General features: G+C 37.3%; 1 protein-coding gene and 1 pseudogene across 3 annotated transcripts in view; one reads left to right on the forward strand and one right to left on the reverse strand.

Moving 5' to 3' along the window:
• Positions 1-20,476, reverse strand: part of MACROD2 (mono-ADP ribosylhydrolase 2) — a 2,039,999-nt gene that overhangs the window by 1,275,059 nt on the left and 744,464 nt on the right. The window lies entirely within an intron of this gene.
• LOC123851536 (NADH dehydrogenase [ubiquinone] 1 alpha subcomplex subunit 1-like) lies at positions 15,129-15,351 on the forward strand (annotated as a pseudogene).

Below are 20,476 nucleotides of genomic sequence, written 5' to 3' on the forward strand. Positions count from 1 at the left end.
TGTTTCCCCTGTGTAATTTCTGCATGGTCGACTCACATGCCTGTCAAGAAATTATATATCATTTATATACTAAAGCTATTTCTATCACCTTTGCTCTAAGGAAATATGAGAGTTTAGGTTAAAGATTATATGTATATAATACACAACTTCATTTCCAGTTTACTCATAAGCTTGTTATATAATTTTTGGTATTTTTAAAAGAATTTTATTGATTTTGATATTTCACTAGGTTTCATAACCAATATGGCTTCTTAAATGGCAACTGGGTTCTACTTGAGCTGATAAGAAAATTTAAGATTGATGAGAAGATAGAGGGCTTGATATCAGCTGCACCAGATGTATTTCAATAAAAGAGTAAATAAAAAACTCATGGTCTACCAAACATTCACTGAATGCCTACTATGTGAAAAGCCCGGGAAGTTCCAGTGATAAAACACTACCATCAAGTTTTACAATCCACTTATGATGATTAAGCTTAATATAGGAGAAGAGATAAAGGCCTTAAGTGAATTATTATAGACAATGCATTAAGTACTGAGGAAGAAGCAGTTAATTTTAATTTGAGGTGAAAGTAAGGGAAACTTCATAAAAGAGATGACATCTATTTTGAGACGAAAGGACAAAGGAGGGTTGGAAGAGGTGTGGGCGGGGAAACAGAGAGAAAGTCAAATGTGGTGATTGCCTTTGTGCCACATGCTATGCTAGAAACCTAATCTAGATGATTCCAATTAATCCCCCAATAATACTACTGTCACAGACTCCATTATTGTTCCCAATTATTCACCCTCATCCTTTTATCTTTTTTCCTATGCATTTCCTTCCATTAGGGGTGGATTTTATTTCCCTACCCAGTGATGTGACATCCACAGGGCAAAATGGTACAAAGACTTGAATCGTACTTGCACAGTTGGACAATTGGACTTTTTACCATCCCCATGAGAAAAACAATCCTTGTATCTCACTGATCCCCCAAAGTATGGGAGACCTGTGGAGAAATCCTAAGCTGAGTTCAGCACCTGGAGGTGAGACCAGCCAATCCATAGATGCATGAGAAATAACATTTATTTTATGCCACTGAGTTTTTGTGGTTGTTGGTTACATTATTGTGCCAATAGCTAATTGATATACCTGTACAGAGTTAGGAGCTAAGCTCCACAGGGAAGAATTTGTTTGCCCAAGGTTTACCTACTTAGTAGGAGAAAGAGCCCAGTGTAGAATTCTGGTGTGTCACAGACCTAAGTTTACATTCTTTATATCACAGTGACCCTTAATAGAAGGGGAGAATTAGACAGAAAGGTACTGCAAGGTTAGGGCAATGGAGGTAGAAGAAAAAGCCCACCTTGGTTGAAATTGTCTAAGATGGTCATGGGGTTTTTAGGAAGATAAATTTGGTCTAAATTTAGGAGTGTTTTGAATGTCAAGCTTAGAAATTTCAACTTCATTTTAAGGACATGAAAAGCCATCAAAATGTTTTGAATATGGAAGCAACCTACTAAAGTAATACAATTCAGGAAGCTCCATTAAGTCCATACATTTAGTGGGATCACTCACAGGATTTTGCAGTAATCTAGGCAGTCAAACAATAGACACTAAATAATTATTTCTCATGTTTACGCCAAGATTAATTGTGCTTGCCCCAGTAGACACTCCTTATAGAACTGAAAGATATACTTCTATTTTAAACACATCTTCTAGAGTGATCTAAATGTAAATATACTCCACGAGTTTTAACTTTCAATTTATTTCAGCATATCTTTCATCTAATATTTATCAATTCATTATGTGTGTATGCAGATGCATCCAGCAATTTGTAAATGTGGTTAAAAGAAGTTGCTTGGCAGCTGGGAAATGAATCAGTCTAAAAAAACATAACTCTACTGCCTTTAGGCTAAAACACTAACTAAAGGAGGAAATGACTATAATATGACAACTGTATCAACCAAAACAGCAAATTACTCATGATGAATGTTCAATGCCTGGTTGGTGGGAGACCTTCCCCAAACCAACTGTGCCAAGGGCTTACAAAGAGGAAATACATATTTTTAAATTTACTTACTTCCTTTAACAAAAAGTAATTCACTCAATCTACTCAAAGCATAACTACATATGATATATTAACTGAATCTATTAGAAGTACTGCAATTTGGTATAAAGATCAATTAGGTATATAGTCATAATATAACACTGTTATATTATAGTTTGTGGTTTTTACTGAAGCCTAAGACTTACAAGTATCAAATTATTATACCCATTTTATAGTCATCACTATATAGGAGAAAAATATCAACAAAAGTTGATATTGTAGGCAAAAAGGGGCTCTGAAATGAGATTTTCAAGTAGAAGAGCTTATTTTTCTTTGGAATATGTAATAAATACTTAGATTCAGACATAAAATAGCTATTTTTTTTAAGTGTAGAAAGTATGAGCATTCTAGACAAGAGGCTATCATTTCCTCTTCATATTTTTTTATTTAAAGAAAACAAAGACAAAAAGAATGAATAAACCTAAATAAAAGAAACGTGTGTTAGAGCTGAACTTCCTTTTTCTGTGGTGAGACTGTGTCCTTACCAGAGAATTATATTACTTATTCTATAATTTTCTGGAAAAGTTTCCAAACAATACAATTTTGTTTCTCGTAATGATTTCCTAGAAATTCAACTATCAAGCGTGACTGCTTCAGGCTGCTCTGATTCTCTGATAATTTAAATTCCTAAACAAGGTTTCCCATGCAGGAAACCATGATTTGTGTTGAACAAGAACCCAGACTCCATGAGTTATAGGATCTGCAGCTCCTTCTATCAGCCTGAAAGGCATAGACTGGTTGGATTTCTGGGAACAGACTGTATTTGAGTGTTGGGGGTTCTGCACCACTGAATAAGGGGGAGGCTAAAAGATATCTACTCACCGACCAGCTTCTCTCTCTGCCTCAGTCTTATTACACTGATGTCCGAACCACATAGACTACAGTGTTTCTTCTAATACTCTGTCCTCTTGTAATGTTGACATATTAATATATACACATACATATAAATTCACATATATTGTATATATATGTGCATGCTTGAGTGTGTGTGTGTATTTTTTTGAAAGGTACTATCTTGGACTATGTATTTAGGGAGAATAATTACTCCTTCCTGCTTTATATATCATTCTGCTTTCTCATCTGGCTCCAACTAGCTTCAGCTAAGTCCACAGTTATTTCCACAGGTCAAAAGCCATGAAGGAACCTTTCCAAATCTCTGGCCCCTGGCTTTCTAGGAACCCAGGCAAGTAACTGAAAATCACCTCCCAATGTCCCAGTGACTCAAGGGTCAGTTCTCCTACCTGTCTTCAATCTTTCCCCACTTCCCCAAAGCTCCACTTTGTTATCCTCTTGTTGGTCATCTTAAATCTTGAGGGAAATGAAAATTTAATCCTCTCTCTGCAAAAGGTTAGGCACTCCTCAGTTAATGAATAGCTATCCCTTAAGGGTGTTTGGAAATGTTAAACGAAAAACCACATGAAAGGTATTCAATATAGCAATCTGCTAATAACCTAGAGATTAGAAAATGAAAATAAAGTATAGCATTTTATAAGATTTTTAAGTGAATACTTTTGCTTTAAGACCTAATATTTCAGTTTTTTAAAGGAAAGAAATATTTGAAGTTCATTAATATTTACTCCTACCACCCACATCCAGTTTCACCTCCATCCCCCATCCCCCTCCCCCAACACACACACACAAACAGCCCTTAAGAGAAGGGACAGACAGACAAAAATTTTGATAGACACATCCTGAATAACTTGCTGATGATTGTGCAAGAAATAAACATATCAATTATGCAAAGAACTATAAAATTCCAAAACAAAACAGAAAAAAAACACAGTATAATTTCTGTATTTCAAATTTTACAGCACTTTGTTTACAGTACTTTTATTAAATTAACTATTTTTATTCAGTGTAGAAAAATAGAGCTTTCATAGGCAGGTTAGTTTACATAAAATGAGGATTTCTAGAGTCGGTGCATATAATAATAACGTATCTTTTTGTTTTAAATTTTAAAAATAAATTATGGGTTTTCATTTCTTACTCAATGAATGAGACTTTCATAAATCATCCAAAGTAAAGTTTCTTTAATTTCTTATTTCTTATTTCATTTCATTTTCATTTCATTTCATTTCTTCTTGTCAGCTGACACTCAAGATTAAACATGGTTTTAGGACATGTTGCAAATTTCTTTTCAGAAACCAGAAGTAAAAAGGCTTCACCTGCATCTCTAAAAAACAAAGCCAATTAATATGCCAGGTTCCTTTCCCCCTCCGAATATAATGGAGCCTGTGCTTAGAGCAGAGCTAGGAAGCTGGTCCCGCTCATCAGCATATTATAATGCCTCCTGACAGCCTCACACACTCCCTCATCAACATCATACTGTTTCAATTACACATTTTTTTTTACCCACTTTACATGTTAAGCCACCTTCACTTCTATCTCACCTAGAGCTGCGGTATTAAATTTAACTACATTTTTCCAACGATAGATGGATTTTCTGCAAGTCAGAAACTGAAAAAAATCACTAACATTATATTGTTCCAGGCCACAAAAGAAAGAGGAAAAAGCAGGAGGAGAAAGAACCTTGGTGGATTTTAAAGAAACAAATAATCCCTCCCCACAAAAGCCTGACCCTCTGAACCAATGGCAGAAAGAATTAAGAAGTGGCTGCAGCACAGGATGGGGTCCCTCTGCCAATGAAATGGAAATGGTCTTTTCAAGAAATGTTGGAGCCTGCTCACTCCCCTGTGATCATCCTACCAGTTCTGCTCCACCTTGCAAGGGTAATGAAGCAAGGTCTTTGATTCTGCCAGCAAACCATTGGAAAAAAAACAAAAAACAAAAAACAAAATAAAGGATGGGCCTGAAAAGATGAACTTTAATTTAGCAAACACCATAGAGACATGTCCCAAGACAACTGCCACCTCACGTAAAAAATGTCTTCAGTTTAGGTCATGAAGAGAAATTTCGATACAGTAAAGCAAAATCATTCCAAAAGAGCATGACTCTTAGGATGCGGCTGTTTTCTTGGGAAAAACTCTAAGCCGACTAAAGGAAAACTCCCTCATCTCACTACAGAGTCCACCTTTCAGAAATAATTATAATTGCATGAATATATAGTGTTTAGAGAGCTGAGTTATGAGAGTAAGTTTTCATAGCAACAGAGCAGGTTGGAAATCAGAATGTAACAGATTTCTTGGTGTTTGGATGATTTATGAAAGTTTCACATTCCCTTCCTCTCAAGTTGACATTTCATCCTGATTGGTTAAGTATCATTTTTCTGTTTTAGCAGCAAAAGGATCCTGATTAATGTAGTTGCAGTTGGATTGTCTTTAAGTGAATTCCAAGTTGTGTGATTTCTGTGTTTTCTCACTCTCAGTTTATGTTTAACTTAAAAACTACAACAAAAATTGTTCCCTTTTGTCTCACAGACCCTAAACCTTACTTTAAAATCTGTAAAAACTAGAAATCCTGCCTTGTTTTGGTTCTCCTAAGGCTCAGAAAGCTTGACAATGTCTGAGCGGATAGGACAATTGGAAAGAGGGCCATATTTTTTCTCCAGAGGTTGTGGGCATTTTGGTGCAACTTTATATCCCAATAGGATGTTTGCCGACATCTAGGTTGGAAGGATGTGAGGCAGACCAAAAAGTGTAATCTTAGCCCTATTGCTAACATATCAGTCTATAATTTGAGACTATAATTCTACCACTGACTATGTAACATTTCCTTTTTTTAAAAAAATCAATGCCAAAGGTATTTAAAAATAATATTTCCAATAACTGAAGCCTTCAAATACAGAAATTTTCAAAATCATCCTAGATTTTAATCACAGTTTGTCACACACACACCCCTCCACAAACACACTACATATTTAGTAAGAGTCTACTAGGGACTAGGCATATGCTAGATTCTGAACTTCAGTTCAGGTCTCTGGGGGAAAACCAACAGTAATCAAATAATTAGATAAAGGTAGAAATTGCACATATAATAAAAGCAACAAAGGAGAGAGAGATACACACGGCTATGAGATACTTCAATGAAAAATTTGACCCTAGTCAAGGAGGTCTTGAAAGAAGATTGGGTTGATCTGAAAGATAGGTAGGAATTCACCAGACAGGGGAAAGAAGAGCATTTCAGGAAGAGGAGATACCATATGCAAAGGACCTACAGTGGGAGGGAGTGTGATAAACACAAAGAAGAGGATACTTTTTTTTTTTTAATCCAACATACCTAGAGAAAAAGGGTGAACAAGGTGGAATATAAGACCAGAGAGAGAGTGGAAAGCCACACCTTGTAGGCCATGTTTAAGGGTAGGACACAGAAATGAAAATAAGAATACTATTATAGGCCATATTGAGAGTTTTTGTTGGAGGTTACAAGCAAATGATGTATTATAAAGATCACTCTGGCCACGGTGAGGTGACTGGATGGGGAGATGAGCTGGGGGCTCTTAGTATGCAGCAGGCTAAGCAGCAGTGTTGAGAAGTATACATGGTGAGCTCAGGGTCTGCCGCACTGCAGGAGACCTACACGAGCGGCCTCACTCTTGTAGACATTCATCCTCTCTCCTCCACTGCCTGAACATTTTTCTTAAAGCACAACTCTATGGAACCTTCCTATTTCTATCCACTTGCCTCACCTTTAGAGCAACAGGTTCAGACTATGCTGGCCCTCAACAGCTGATACAGTGACTTCAACCTACTTCTTAGCTCAATCTCTCCTTTCTATTTGTCCAAGTTCTTCTCTATCCAAAATGGTTTACTTATCTCCTTGTTTTTGTTTGTATCCTTGGACCCACTTGGGATAACCTTTGTCTCCTGCTTTGCTGCCTCTCTTTACACTTGTGTTCTGGCCTGAATTAACCTCCCACCTTTGTCCTTTACTTTCTAAATTCTGCCCAACCATTCCCATCCAGATTAAATACCTTCCTTGTGTTCTGTTAAGAATTCCAATAAAGGGACACCTGGGTGGCTCAGTTGGTTAAGCGTCTGCCTTCGGCTCAGGTCATGATCCCAGGGTCCTGGGATCGAGTCCCGCATCGGGCTCCCTGCTCCACGGGGAGCCTGCTTCTCCCTCTGCCTCTGCCTCTCTCTCTCTCTATCTCTCATGAATAAATAAATAAAATCTTAAAAAAAAAAAAAAAGAATTCCAATAAAGATCGCTCAGTTTCTTCCACACGCATTTCATGTTATTTGACAATTAATCATGACTTGTTCTGTGCTGTATCAAATTATTAATTGATAAGAGCTGTCTTTAGCTTTTCATATGTATATGCTTTATTTCTTCTTCTAGCTAATAAGGTACTGGTGGCAAGGCACATGCCATGTATTTCTTTCTTTCTGCCTCTCTTAGTACCGGCACAATGCTTTGTACATTTGCAGGTTGTCAGTGGATAAGCATGGCTTAAAGTTTGCTCTGAGATATGCTTTACCTTTACCTATGTCAGTAGGAAGGAGTTTTGGAGGTCTACACATACTCTCATCAGATTTGCAAAATTCACAGAGTAACATTTGGCAAAATTGCCAGAGTAATATCAACCGGACTCTCCAATAACTGTGGTTTCACCAACAAACAAAAAAGAGGTTTGGGAGCCACAAATAATATGGATTCAAATCCTGGTTCACCCACTTATGCTGTAAGAGATCTTTAACCAGTTCCTCATCTCACTAAGAGTCTATGTCTTCATCTGAAAGATGGGGATAGCCATAGCTACCCAGCATACTATATGTAAAGATGTAAGCCTCAGCACTTAGAAAGCTGTGTGGTCACTACTGTTCGCAGAAAAAGTGAATACTTTCTCCTCAACTCTTTTTATCACTTCTACTCTATATATGTAAATGCATTTCATGTGCAAGTTCAGACAAATGCACGCACACACACTTCTTTTAGTCCTTCCTTTAGTCTCATTTTGTAACTGCACTGACTTCTCAAATCTATCATCGTTGTTTTTTTTTTTTTTTTTCTTTTCTTTTCTCTCTTTCTTTTGTGCACCTGAAATAGGGTTGGCGCACACCCACCCCTGCCAGGGCCACCAGCCCCGGCGTCCCCTGCAAATATTTAATAGGGGCCACAGGTGGGGGGCATGGGGTGGCCGGTGGGGGATCTCCATGCCCTGGCCTTGCCTCCCCTCCCTGCCACCCGCTCCTAGTTTTTATTATTATTTTTTTTAACCACCATGTGATTAAGGTCGGCGCTGCCTCCCCTGACCCGCTCAGCAATGGGAAATGAATTGGCTTGTCTAGCCCCCAGCTGGGTGCTGTCCAGCCCCCCACTCTGGGCTCTGGGGTGGGTGGCCAAGGGGACTGGGTGGCTGGGGCTTGGGCACCCCACCCCTCCACCACTGGAGGTCCCACCAGGCTATTAAAGGAGAATGTTACTGCAAAAAAAATAAAGAAAGAAAGAAGAGAGAATTTTTCTCTCTTTCTTTATTTGATGAATACCTAACAATAAGACTTTAGAAATCACAACTGGAAAAATACAACCACCATTGACAACCTTTTCAATATACGGTTACATTATTGAATGTAAACAGGAAGGGTAAGAACTTCTACAAAATTCCCTTTTCTATTGTCCAGTAATCAAACATCTCTGTATTGAGCCATTAATCCCTCTATTGTATGCTCTTCCCCACAGTCGAATTGAGTAAGATTAGAAAGCAAGAGAAAAAAAAAACAGTTGAGAGATTAGGAGACGGTGACAACTCAAACTCACAAAAAGTTTCTGAATGCCCAAGAAACAAGAAAGGTTGGCCTTTCTCATTAAAATCTTTTTGAATTGGTGCAAAGTCTGAAACCATCATGTAATGTTTATTTGTAACTTTTGTGTAGTGAGGTGTGGAAAAATAGTCAAATCAAGATTGGCCCCATTTGATATTAGCTTCTCTAAATGTCCAAACAAGGACTAATCACTTAAAGAAATGTAGGTATGCAAGGCATTCAATATGTATCAGGTGTGAGAAACAGAAAGAGAGAATGATAACCAATTCCAATTGTCAGTATCTATCACTTTTTAGATATGCAATATTTAATGTCACATGAAAACAAGCAAGCGCTGCTATATGGCTGCTTACTAATAAATCTATTATTTTAAATAACGCATACTAATTTTTATGTATCACTGGCATTCAGATACATAAATTCCATTAAAAAGAATTTCTCTATATGGAAGTGTAGGAATGAAATCAATGTGTATTTTTAATCCAAAGAGATAGACGTTTGACTAATTTATGTGATTCTAACCTGGGGGCATATTAAAAAAATAAAACCCTCAAAATTTTAGCATAATAGACCCAACCTTGAAAAGATATATGTAAAAATTCCCTGACTCTATTAGTCTTTCATTATTATTGTTATTTTAAAGAATTCTCTAGTTTCATTAAACTTCTGACATGAAAAAGTGAGTGTTTCATACAGATGGAAGAGGTCTGGGCAGCACTTAAGTAGCCAACTAAAGGTGGCTTAGCTAGCTCCAAAGTGATTCCTATTAGAATGAAAAATAAATAGACTAAGTGCCAAACTCAAAAACTATTCTCTTACAGAGATAAACTGTAAGTGCTCTACAGAAAGTGAAAACAGCTCTCTGGGGAATGCTTGGGATTTGGGCAAAAGAACAATGCAACTGTTTCAGTAAGTCAAGTGGAAATACTTGGGGGAAGGGAGGAGTTTAGGAGTTACCAGAAAGGGACAGAAGACTTGCCAGAGAGCAAGGCTAGAGCTATGGACCCCATTTAGTTCACTGACCATGCAGACAAACACTAGGTCAGTTCTGATAGGGAAACGAAGAAACCTCATGATGGATGTGGACCCCATTTGTAACAGGGAGGCTAATTATATTTGTTAAGTCTCTGGCAATATACCTAGGCTTAAGATTAATAACATCTTTCAATGTTTCAAGAAAAATGAGTTTCTTCAACATGACTAATAATTCATACACTCTGCTTTTGCAAAACCTATATAATAATTAACTTGGATGTTTCTAACTTCTTCAACAACACTTAAAATTATTCCTCAAGAACTACAGAATGAAGATGAAGACATGATTCATTCCTCTTTTCTTTCAATTAAAAAAAAGCTGAAATTGACGTCAAAAGGATTGTTTAGAAGTTGTAATTATGCTTTAGCAAGAGACTCCAATAAATCAAAGATGGCTGTCTATTCTGAACAAACATCCAGGAAGAAAACTTGTGACCCACTCCAGAGAAATCTGAGCAACTTTCTCAATTCTTAGAGTACAAACAAGTCTCAGCTCAAATTTATAACCTGGTACTAAACTTGGGTATAATTTAGGAAAAGATAAAAATGATTGCATGCTCTCTCTCAATTTTAACTCCAAAATACTTGGTAGGAAAATCTATCCATTTGGGAGAAGCTAATATGGAACCCTCTCAGACAGATGGCAGAAGCTGATTAATAAGACTGTGAGCCCTTAGGTGAGGAGCCTATGAGGACTCCACTTTTATAATTTTTTTTTTTAAAGATTTTTTTTATTTATTTGAGACAGAGAGATTGAGAGACAGAGAGCCTGAGAGGGAGGAGGGTCAGAGGGAGAAGCAGACTCCCCGCCGAGCAGGGAGCCCGATGCGGGACTCGATTCCGGGACTCCAGGATCATGACCTGAGCCGAAGGCAGTCGCTTAACCAACTGAGCCACCCAGGCGCCCGAGGACTCCACTTTTAAAATATAATTGTATGCCTAGATGTGGAGGCAGAAAGTGGATTATCAATTATGAAAAATATTTACTGAGCTCAATGGCATTTGTTTGTTTAGAAAGTTTTTTTTATATATATACTGGCAGTTAGAATTAATGAATGAGTAGGTAAAAGTAGTAAAAATGAAACTAAATAATATAAAAGTGTAGTAAGTTGCACTGAATGGACAAAGCAACAGAACACAAAATGGCAATGAGGAGAGAGTGTCCCAAAGAGGTAGAAACTAGGGTCAAACCCAGTATGTCAAGAAAACTGTATTTCTGAATCATATTAAAAGATACCTTAACTTTTAAATTTTCCCTGAAGGAAGTCTCTCAGTCATAATATGTAAAAATCTGAAACTTGAGCTGCTCTTCTATGAGTATTTATTGAAGCAATAACTATTTTAGGAATTCTACATATATGGCAATGAACCCCATGCTTATCTCTTTTTTCCCATTATACAAGATGAAATTGCAAACCAAATATTTACTGCACCCTTACTGTGAACTTGATTTTTAAAATGCTATTTAAGGCATTAAATTTGATGTTTTACAAGTTCAGTTAAAGGGGCTTATTGAATATTTATTGACTGTCACCAGCCCAAGACTGAGCAAATAAAATGGGAATACATGTTCAGATGGGCAGGGCTTTATCCCCAGCCCTAACACATGCTGGGTTTTCCTATTGATTGCGGTATCCATTTTTATCAACTAAGTATAGCTGAAGCCTCTGCTTAGGCCATTCCAGGACTTTTTTACTTCCTCATTCTCAGAGGCAGTCAAGTTGTAAATTTTCTTCTGACTGATGCTGTCCCTAGATTTGTCCTATACTAAGTTTCTTTACATTAGATCCAATATCACTCAGCTCAGTAAAGAGCTATTTCTAACTCTGTCTGGCATGAAGAAATATATAAATGGACATAAATATAGCTGATCAATTAAGAAATGTGTTTATAAGGTGAATTTTAGACTATAACATATTTATCCAACTTCAGAAAAAGTGGGGTTAGACTCCAGTGAATTTCCAGAAAACTGGATTTTAAATGTTAAAGGTGAAAACTTCTAATTGTTAGAACAACTTTAGAGCAGCATAATCCTAAAAGATACTATAATATTTCTGTTAAATAATCAAAGTGTAATGTATATTATACATTAATAATGGAGTCAGTAGGTATCATAGTATGGTTTTTCAGCTTTCTGGTTACTCCTTTGGGATCCAAACATCAGCCCACCTCTAGCTGCAGTCAATCACCCTTTACTAACAATATTCTTTTCCCTATTTATTGTTTCTAATTTGTGGAAGGTTGAGAAATTTGATGCCAAGCCTATTTAATTTGAATCTAAATACATATAAATTGAATCAGAATAATAGCCTGAGGCAATCTTAAAGAGGAGACTCTGAGGATTTAGAGAATATTTGCTTTTAGACACCCAAATACCTTCTTTACTTCATGTATGAGTGTATGTATGACAGAGAGACCGAGAAACAAAAAGAGATTTGAGTGTGCATATGTGTGAGACAGTGTGTATGAATGTGTATCCTAGAACCATGTGTAAAAGACTTTGCCCAAGCCAGACTCCATGCTCCTCTCTTAGGGATGTCTTTTAGAACCAAAAAAACAAACAAAAAAACAAAACTCTAAAGTTAGAACTTACTCCATAAAAGTATCTTAATTTTTTTTCAGTATTTTGATCCATATCCCCCCAATTAGCCCTTTCTTTTAAAGATACAGAACCCAGAAAGACATTTTTAAATGAAAAAATTCATTCCATTATAACTAGAGACGAGCCTTGAAAACTGATTTGAGGCTCTACATTTCTCTACATAATCTTGGTTAGGACTGATGTAGGCATCTGCCTTTGCCCATTTCTTCTTATGATGGATTTGCATGCTAGCAAGAAGGTTGTCTTGATGTTTGAAGTTGAAGACTTGGCCATAAAACAAAGTAAAAACAGAATGCTCATAGGAGCCCCACGTTCTAACCAATAATGCAAACAAGTCTTTCTCAGGCAATGCAGATGATCACTAGATAAGAAATGGCCATCATAAACTGTTCTGCAGGAAAGCCTGAACTGAAAAATAACAATCTATATTACTTTGACATGTACCTCTAATTAGCAATGGGCTCATAGGCAATCTCCTAACAATCTGTTTCCATGTTCTTATTTATAAAATTCAGATAATAGCAAATAGGGAGTTACCAAGAATCAGCAAACTACAGTCCCCGGGCCAAATCTGCTTGCCACCTGTTTTTGTAAATAAAGTTTTATTGGAACACAGATGCATCCCTTCATTTATATTGTCTTTGGCTTCTTTGACACCACGGGGGGCAGAGCTGAGTTAGCTACAAAAGAAACTGAATGGTCCACAAAGCCAAATACGTTTACTATCTGGCCCTTTACAGAAAAAAAAAATGTCCGCCCCTGGTATATATTACACTATAAGGTTGTCAGGAAGATGAAATGTCGTAATAAACAGTAAAGTGACAGAAATGCTACCGCTAGCTAATATTGATATGCTTAGTGAGTTTCAGGTACTGTGGTAAATGTCATACATGTCATCTCATTTAATCCTCTGAACAATCCTAATGTGTCTGTTTTATAGATGAGGAAACTAAAGTCCAGAGCTCAGTAATTTCCTAAGCATATACAGCTGGTTACATGAAAAGCCAAGGCTCAAATCAAGGTTTCCAAATCTAGAGAGTTCTTTACCACTAGGCTATATTACCTTCCTATAACTAGAAATTTCTAGTTGTTAGACATATGAGCATTTTTATTAACTCAAATGCTATTATTAGCATTGTTTTGATGTAGAATCTAAGATAATACGTAACTGAGTATTTGCTCTATGTGTGAACTGCTAATGATAGAGAAGTTCATCTTTCTCTTGTGTGGGCCCATGACTTGTTTGAATAGTTGTGATGACCTTCTTCCCTATCATATTTACATATATGTGGTTTGGTTACAAGTTTCCAGTCAAAAGTAAAAAATGTGCCTGCTGAGTCTGAACACAATACTGGTAGAAGCAGGGAATTCAACTCTGATCTTTGCGCCTGTGGTGAGCGAGCTTCACAGAGGAAGAAACTCTCACCCTGGAAGGGGCTCAGCACTGAAAGCTACAGTAAAACTAAAAATCAAGACAGCTCTAGGGAGGCAGGACAGAGTGATACATTTTCTCTACCTAACAGAAACACAGTCCCAGCCTTTATACCTTCAGAAAGAAAACTGAGAGTCTTCTGTGGAAATGTTAAGACGTAATATATATGTAAAAAAAAAAATACAGAATTCTGTGCAAATTTTTTCATATTTAGAACCAGTATACCTTGGTTCTAATGCAGGGAACCTCAACAAAACTACTGGACCCTGTCCCTATGGGTCTCCTGGGTGAGAGGTAGGCTTTTGCTCTCAGTGCTCTTCCATGAAAGCTTCTGGACTCTGCAAAGATCAGGAAGCTCATTCCACATGGCTGCCACCTCAGTCTTTTAGAGGCTGATTAGAATTACGATCAATCCTACATTGTCACGTTTCAAACAGAGAGGAATAAACAAATGCATAAAATCTCACATCCTCTTCTTTCACTCTTGCCAACCCTGTCCGTCCTGTCAACTGAGAGAAAAAAAGAGAATAAAAAGGAAAGAGGGGAAGAAGAAAAGAAAATTTGTGCCTTAGATCTAAATTTTAGCTCCTAGATTTCTGCATCCTATTTTGTGAACTCCATATGTAGGGTATCATGTATTTATTCTCCTTATTTCAGGCAGCTTTTCCACAGCAGCACTAAATAAGTTAAAATTAGAATGAAACCTGAATTGAAAGAGGAACCTTTCAGCAATTGTGCCCTGCAGTCTCCTGTGCTGCTTGCTTTCTGCCAACAAAAGGAGATCATCTGTGATGAACTCTGGAGACAACCGGAGGGACAGTGATAAAGTCCATTTAGGAAGAATAAAGCAGAACAAACGGGGAGGCCTCTTCTGCCCAACCAAGTTGTGCACAGTTTGAAAAGAACTGAATCCGAGAAATAAGCTTTTGGTAATATATTTTGCAAAATCAATACTCACTAAACAGGTTCAAACAAATGATAAATAGAGTGCTACAGGGCGCCTGGGTGGCTCAGTTGGTTAAGCGACTGCCTTCGGCTCAGGTCATGATCCCAGGGTCCTGGGATCGAGTCCCGCATCGGGCTCCCTGCTCGGCAGGGAGTCTGCTTCTCCCTCTGACCCTCCTCCCTCTCATGCTCTCTGTCTCTCATTGTCTCTCTTGCAAATAAAAAAAAAAAAAAAAAAAAAAAACTAAAAAAAAAAAAAAATAGAGTGCTACACTATTGAGGGTGGAAGAAAAGTTTCCCTGTTTTTGGAGGCCGGGTCACCTTTACCGGACCCGGAAGGCAAGGTTTGGCTCTGGCAACCGCGCTGCCATGTGGTTCGAGATCCTGCCCGGGATTGGCATCATGGCCATGCGCTTGGTCATGCGCACATCCACAGGTTCAGTAAGGGGGGCAAGGAAAAAAGGGTTGCCTATTATCCGTATCAGTGGAGTTTGATGCAAAGAGATAGGTGGGTCTTTGGAGTTAATCGTTACCATGTGTCAAAGGGTTTGGAGAATATCGATTAAGGAAGCATTTTCCTGATTGATGAAAAATAACTCAGTCATACTCCTCTACCCCTTCTAGAAGGTTATGCAGTGTATTAATGTAGTGCATAATAAAAACAAAAAAAAGTAAAAAAAAAAAAAGTTTCCCTGTTTTTAAACTCTCGGAATAAATAATAATGCCCTCAGTTGCTGAAAGTCTTGAAAGACAGAGGCCATAAGTACTAGTCCTCATTTCACAAAGAAAGTAAAAACGGGAGGCTCAGCATTTACGTTGAGGAGAAGAAATAGTCATTTGCTAAACAAAACCATAAGCTGTCAGTTTCACTAGAATTCATCTACCAGCTTTTAACCGTATGAGATATTTAACCAAAATAAAATAGAGAATTTTAATATTTAAAATTTGTATTTCAATCAGGTGGATTCCAAAAAGAGAGAGAGCAAGGAAACAAAGAAACAAAGAGACTTCATCTCACGGGGAAAATGTGGAAAAAATATTTGAAGCAAAACATCTGGAATCATTAATACTTGAGTTTGTTTTTAAATTCATATAATTTTGACAATAAAACAATGCTATGGATAAATTTAGAATTAAAAGGACTAGATAAAAATTGAAAATTCAAATTGCTACTTCCCCACACATTTGTATTCCCACTTATTTCTGCCAATTTGCCTGAAATGTTCTGAAAGTGTGACCAGAGAGAGCATTTCTTTATATTACCCCTATAACAAACTGGATGGCCTGGTCTGTAACCTTCTGACTGCCAGGCCCTCAGGAGGTCACCAAGAACTACAAGACTAATGGAAAGATAATTAAAAGGCAAAGAAACTGAAGAAGAGAGAAGAGATGCCTGACATCTGCAAAATCTGGCCTGGGGGGTATGGGCCTATTAAGACTACATTATTCATTCAATGAAGACTTACTCCATGTGTATATTCTGTGCTAGTTTCACCCTAGGCACTGAGGGACATTAAAAATAAAACCAAAGCAACACAAGAAAGAGTTCCTGACTTTTGGCAGTCCATCTTATGATTGGAAGGAGGAGGGACACAATGGTAAGAACATGAATCATTACATGCAGTCTTGCATTTAACTGGTCCTGACAACAAATGCAATGAGGGTCCAGAGCAGCTTTATGAGCATGAGCTCCAGTAGGCCAGGAAGAACCTTTGAAACCTATGGAATTGGGCTAGAGGTAGAAGAAGAGACAAGATTTGAATAGATGCATATCTTTATTTGGGTTTCCCCTTTTAAGAAGCCCTTGAGATAAGCTCAGATTACAATGGTGGTGGTGGGGGTGAGGAATAAGGCAGAAGAAGGAAAGGGACAATCAAGAGTGTGGTTATCATGTCAGATACCACTGAGGATAACTGAAGCCCGATGCCCCTTGAGGAGTCTGAGGGTCACATGGTTCAGAATTGCCCTGTCCAGGAACTCTGTCTCTCTCCAAGAGAGCTGGAGTATTTACACAGTGGGAAAGGGAATAAGAAGCTGAGGGACCAAAAGGACCAAATGCCTGGAACTCTGAAATTAGGAATGGGTCCCATATTCAGGGGAAGCCTAGGGGTGTCCTGCAGACTTTGTTTGGCCTGTGGATCATTTAGTTCAATGCTGAGCAGGTGTGTTAACATTAAAGAAAATCTGGCCAAGCCTTAACTCAGATGGTCTTGTGCTAGAAGAAATAGTAAGAAAAGAATCTACTACTAAAAATTTCCCATCTTTGGTTGAGAAAAATGAGATTCAGAGTTCATTAATGTATTGTTTTATGGCATAAAACTAGGTTAGAGCACAGCTGGGGAGAAAATCCAGGTCTCTTGCCTCTTAGCTCAGAGTTCCCTTTGTTCAACCTCACATAAACCTCACATTTATTTGTTGGGACTTCATAAAGCATATATTATAATTTAGTAATATAATTTATTATTAATCATTGTCTCATAGTAATGCACTTGCTGATTCTTTCCTTTAATTCTTAAATTAAAGGAAAGTATAGTGCATGGCCCTCCCAGTCAGGAATCCACTTGAGGCACATGGATAGGAGTCAAAGGGGGTTTCAGCATTGTTTATAATAGGAAAATATTGGAAACCACCTAATCAACCTTGATAGGAAAAAGAACACATAAAATATGGCATATCTGTAAGACAGAATTAAATACAGTAGCTAAAAATGAATTACAGCTAGATAAATCACTATGGAGAGGTTTCAAAATATAATATTGGATGAAAAGGTGAAGAAACAGTATAATTTGTATGACGAGGCCTTATGTGTACATTTAAACACATAAAACTATAGTGTATAAGGTTTATGGTTATTTCTAAATCTGTGGTAGAAATAAAAAAAATATAGTCTAGAAGGTTTTATATCCAGCTGTTAGTAGTGGTTGCTCTGGGCAAGGAATGGGCAAGAGGAAAGGAAGGAATGGGATTGAGGAGAAGAACTTTGTCAAAAATGTGTTGGATTTTTTTTAATTTAAAAAACAATGAGTGGAAATAAAGAGGCCAAGATATTAATCATTTTTTTAAATTATTGGTAGTTGATGCATGAGCACTTGTTATTTTTCTCAGTACTTTTCTGAGCTTAAACATATTTTTAAGTTAAACAAATAAAGCTTTCGAAATATCATCATCAACTTTCATAAAAAAGGCAAGGAAATCAAAGAGAAATAAGAGCAATAAAATTAACTCATCTATAAGCAAATGTCCATGCCTAAGGAGGAGATAAAATCATAAAATTTATGAGTGCAGAGCTATGGAGTGGGACCACCTAGTCTGAATCCTCACTCAACTCTTACCAGCTGTGAGATCTTAGAAAAGTTATTTAACCTCTCGGTGTCTGATTTTCCTCATGCATAAAATGGGGATGATAACAGAATCTATCACACAGGGTTGCTTTGAAGATAAAAATGAGGTACTATTGCAGGAGTATCTACAACAGGGCCTGATACACAGAACTCAGTGACATACAAAACATGATCATCAGCCTGCTTAATGAGACTGCCTGACACGTTCTTTACAAGGATATTTCTCTTTTCAGTGAAACTACCTTTAGTACACTGATATGATCATTTTAAGAAGACATGATTGCACTAGTTCTCATCCACAGCACCAACGCTTGCTTTACAGCATCAAATATTAATAATTTGCAACAGCAAAATTCCCATTCATTCATCTAACAAATAAGGTAAAACCTCATTATAATGCCACTTACTGTACAGTGCAATTCAGCCCAAGAGATCTCTCTTGGACCCAGCTAGAAGGATTTAATTACTGGATTACCAAGAGGACTTTTCAGTCAAGTGGCATCACCCTATGAGGCAAGCTTGAAGGACACAGTTATCAAGAATTCAACAACATATTTTGGAAGTACAGATGTTGAAGAGCTGACAGAACATACAAGACCTTAAAAAGCCTTCAATTTAGACTAGTCAAGATGGAATGAAAGTAAGAGAAGGTGAATAATCATGGAAGCCCTACATGTGAAATATCAGAAAGTCATAGGTAGAAAGTATATACAAAATATATGTGGATACCAGTGACATACAGAAATGCAAAAGATAGAAAGAGAAACCTGAGTGCTTTGTGGCTATCAAAATCATTATTTATATACTTCTGTTTTGTCCATCCATTGCAAAGGTAAAATTAATGACATTGTTTTCCACTTATATTTTGTACATTTTTAAGCATTAACATTTCAGTAGATTTACTGTTTATCTTGTCAACTGTAGGCCTCATGACCACAGTCTCTCATAGAAGGCAAGTAAGAAAGACGAGTCGGAGTCTCAAATTTTTGCCATGCTACAGGATGTATTTTATTAATTGGAAACTCCACTCTGAAGTTTGAGACAAGGGCCCCTAGGCCATCAATGATAAGCCCTTTCTCCAGGGAGGAAGAAGGAGAGACCGCTCTGACAAACTAGCTCACTCACTAAATGCATGTGTTTGGTATGTAGATTATGACTGTGTCAGAACCCAAATCAGCATGCATCAGAAAGCACCAACATTTACTGAGGGAAATGTATTTTACTACTGTAAGCAATTAAGTTGCCCAATTTAAATGTATTCTGTACAACGTGGAGAGAATGGCATAAAATAAGTACACATATCACAGATCCCCTTCCCCCTAAGCAAAGGTTTTGGCTATCTGGCACATCTATCACAGAAAAACAAATGAACACCATATGGTCTAACTGTAAAAGAACAAGCTTATCCATCTACATCCAAGAATAACTGAATAGCTGAGTGATATTTAGCTTTACAAATGGAACTTTTGTTTTGCCTTAGGCGAGATATTTAAGATCTAAAAGTTCTATTAAATTTTTGAAATAGTTCTATAAAACTATATAATATCTTGTAATTGAATACTATATGGCACCTTGCTTAAAAATAGTACCTAGGACCTTTATATGAATATAAGATGCTAAAAATAACTTTTCTTCAAACTATAGCATATGAGTACATATCCCCCCACGCAAAAGTCATGGTTAAATCTCTTCTCTCAAAAAATACCTATAAGGTGCCTTTAATGCAAGAACAAGTTAACCCTAATTTCCAGATTTAAAGTTCTGTGGTAAAACTGGATCCTTCTGGGAAAGAAATTAGTTTTCACGTAGGTACAAGGATACATATTATTAGCATGTATACTTAAGCATATTTCTGCATAAATATAGTTAAGTTGTGAGACTGATGACTATTTTATATATATATATATATATATATAGTTCCTGACACTGAGCTTCTAAAACCCCTGGAATTTCCTAATGATGTGGGTGATAGAAACATCTGTTGTTCATAACAAGCCCCTTTTAACCATACCTGAGTTTATAACTAATGGGGTGATGTTTAAATAGCTTCAGGATGGGAGGATTGGTCACCAGAGATACCATGTGATTAGAGGGTTAAAACGTTCAGTCCCACCCTCTGGAACTCCAAGGAGGCAAGAGGAATTGGAGATCAAGTTAATCACCAGTGCCTTGTGATTTAGTTAACCATGCCTACATAATGAAGCTCTAAACACCGGACTTTAGAATACTTCCAGGTTTACCACACTGGGTACTGGGAAGCTCCATGCACTCCATATCTTGCCCTCTGCATTTCCTCCATTTGACTGTTCCTGAATTGTATCCTTTACAATAAACCAGTAATAGTAAGTAAAGTGTGTCCCTGAGTTCTGTGAGCTC

The sequence above is a fragment of the Mirounga angustirostris genome, unplaced genomic scaffold (assembly GCF_029215605.1).
Source record: "Mirounga angustirostris isolate CCGP_5_RB_7025 unplaced genomic scaffold, mMirAng1.0.hap1 SCAF_10, whole genome shotgun sequence".
Lineage (NCBI taxonomy): Eukaryota > Metazoa > Chordata > Mammalia > Carnivora > Phocidae > Mirounga > Mirounga angustirostris.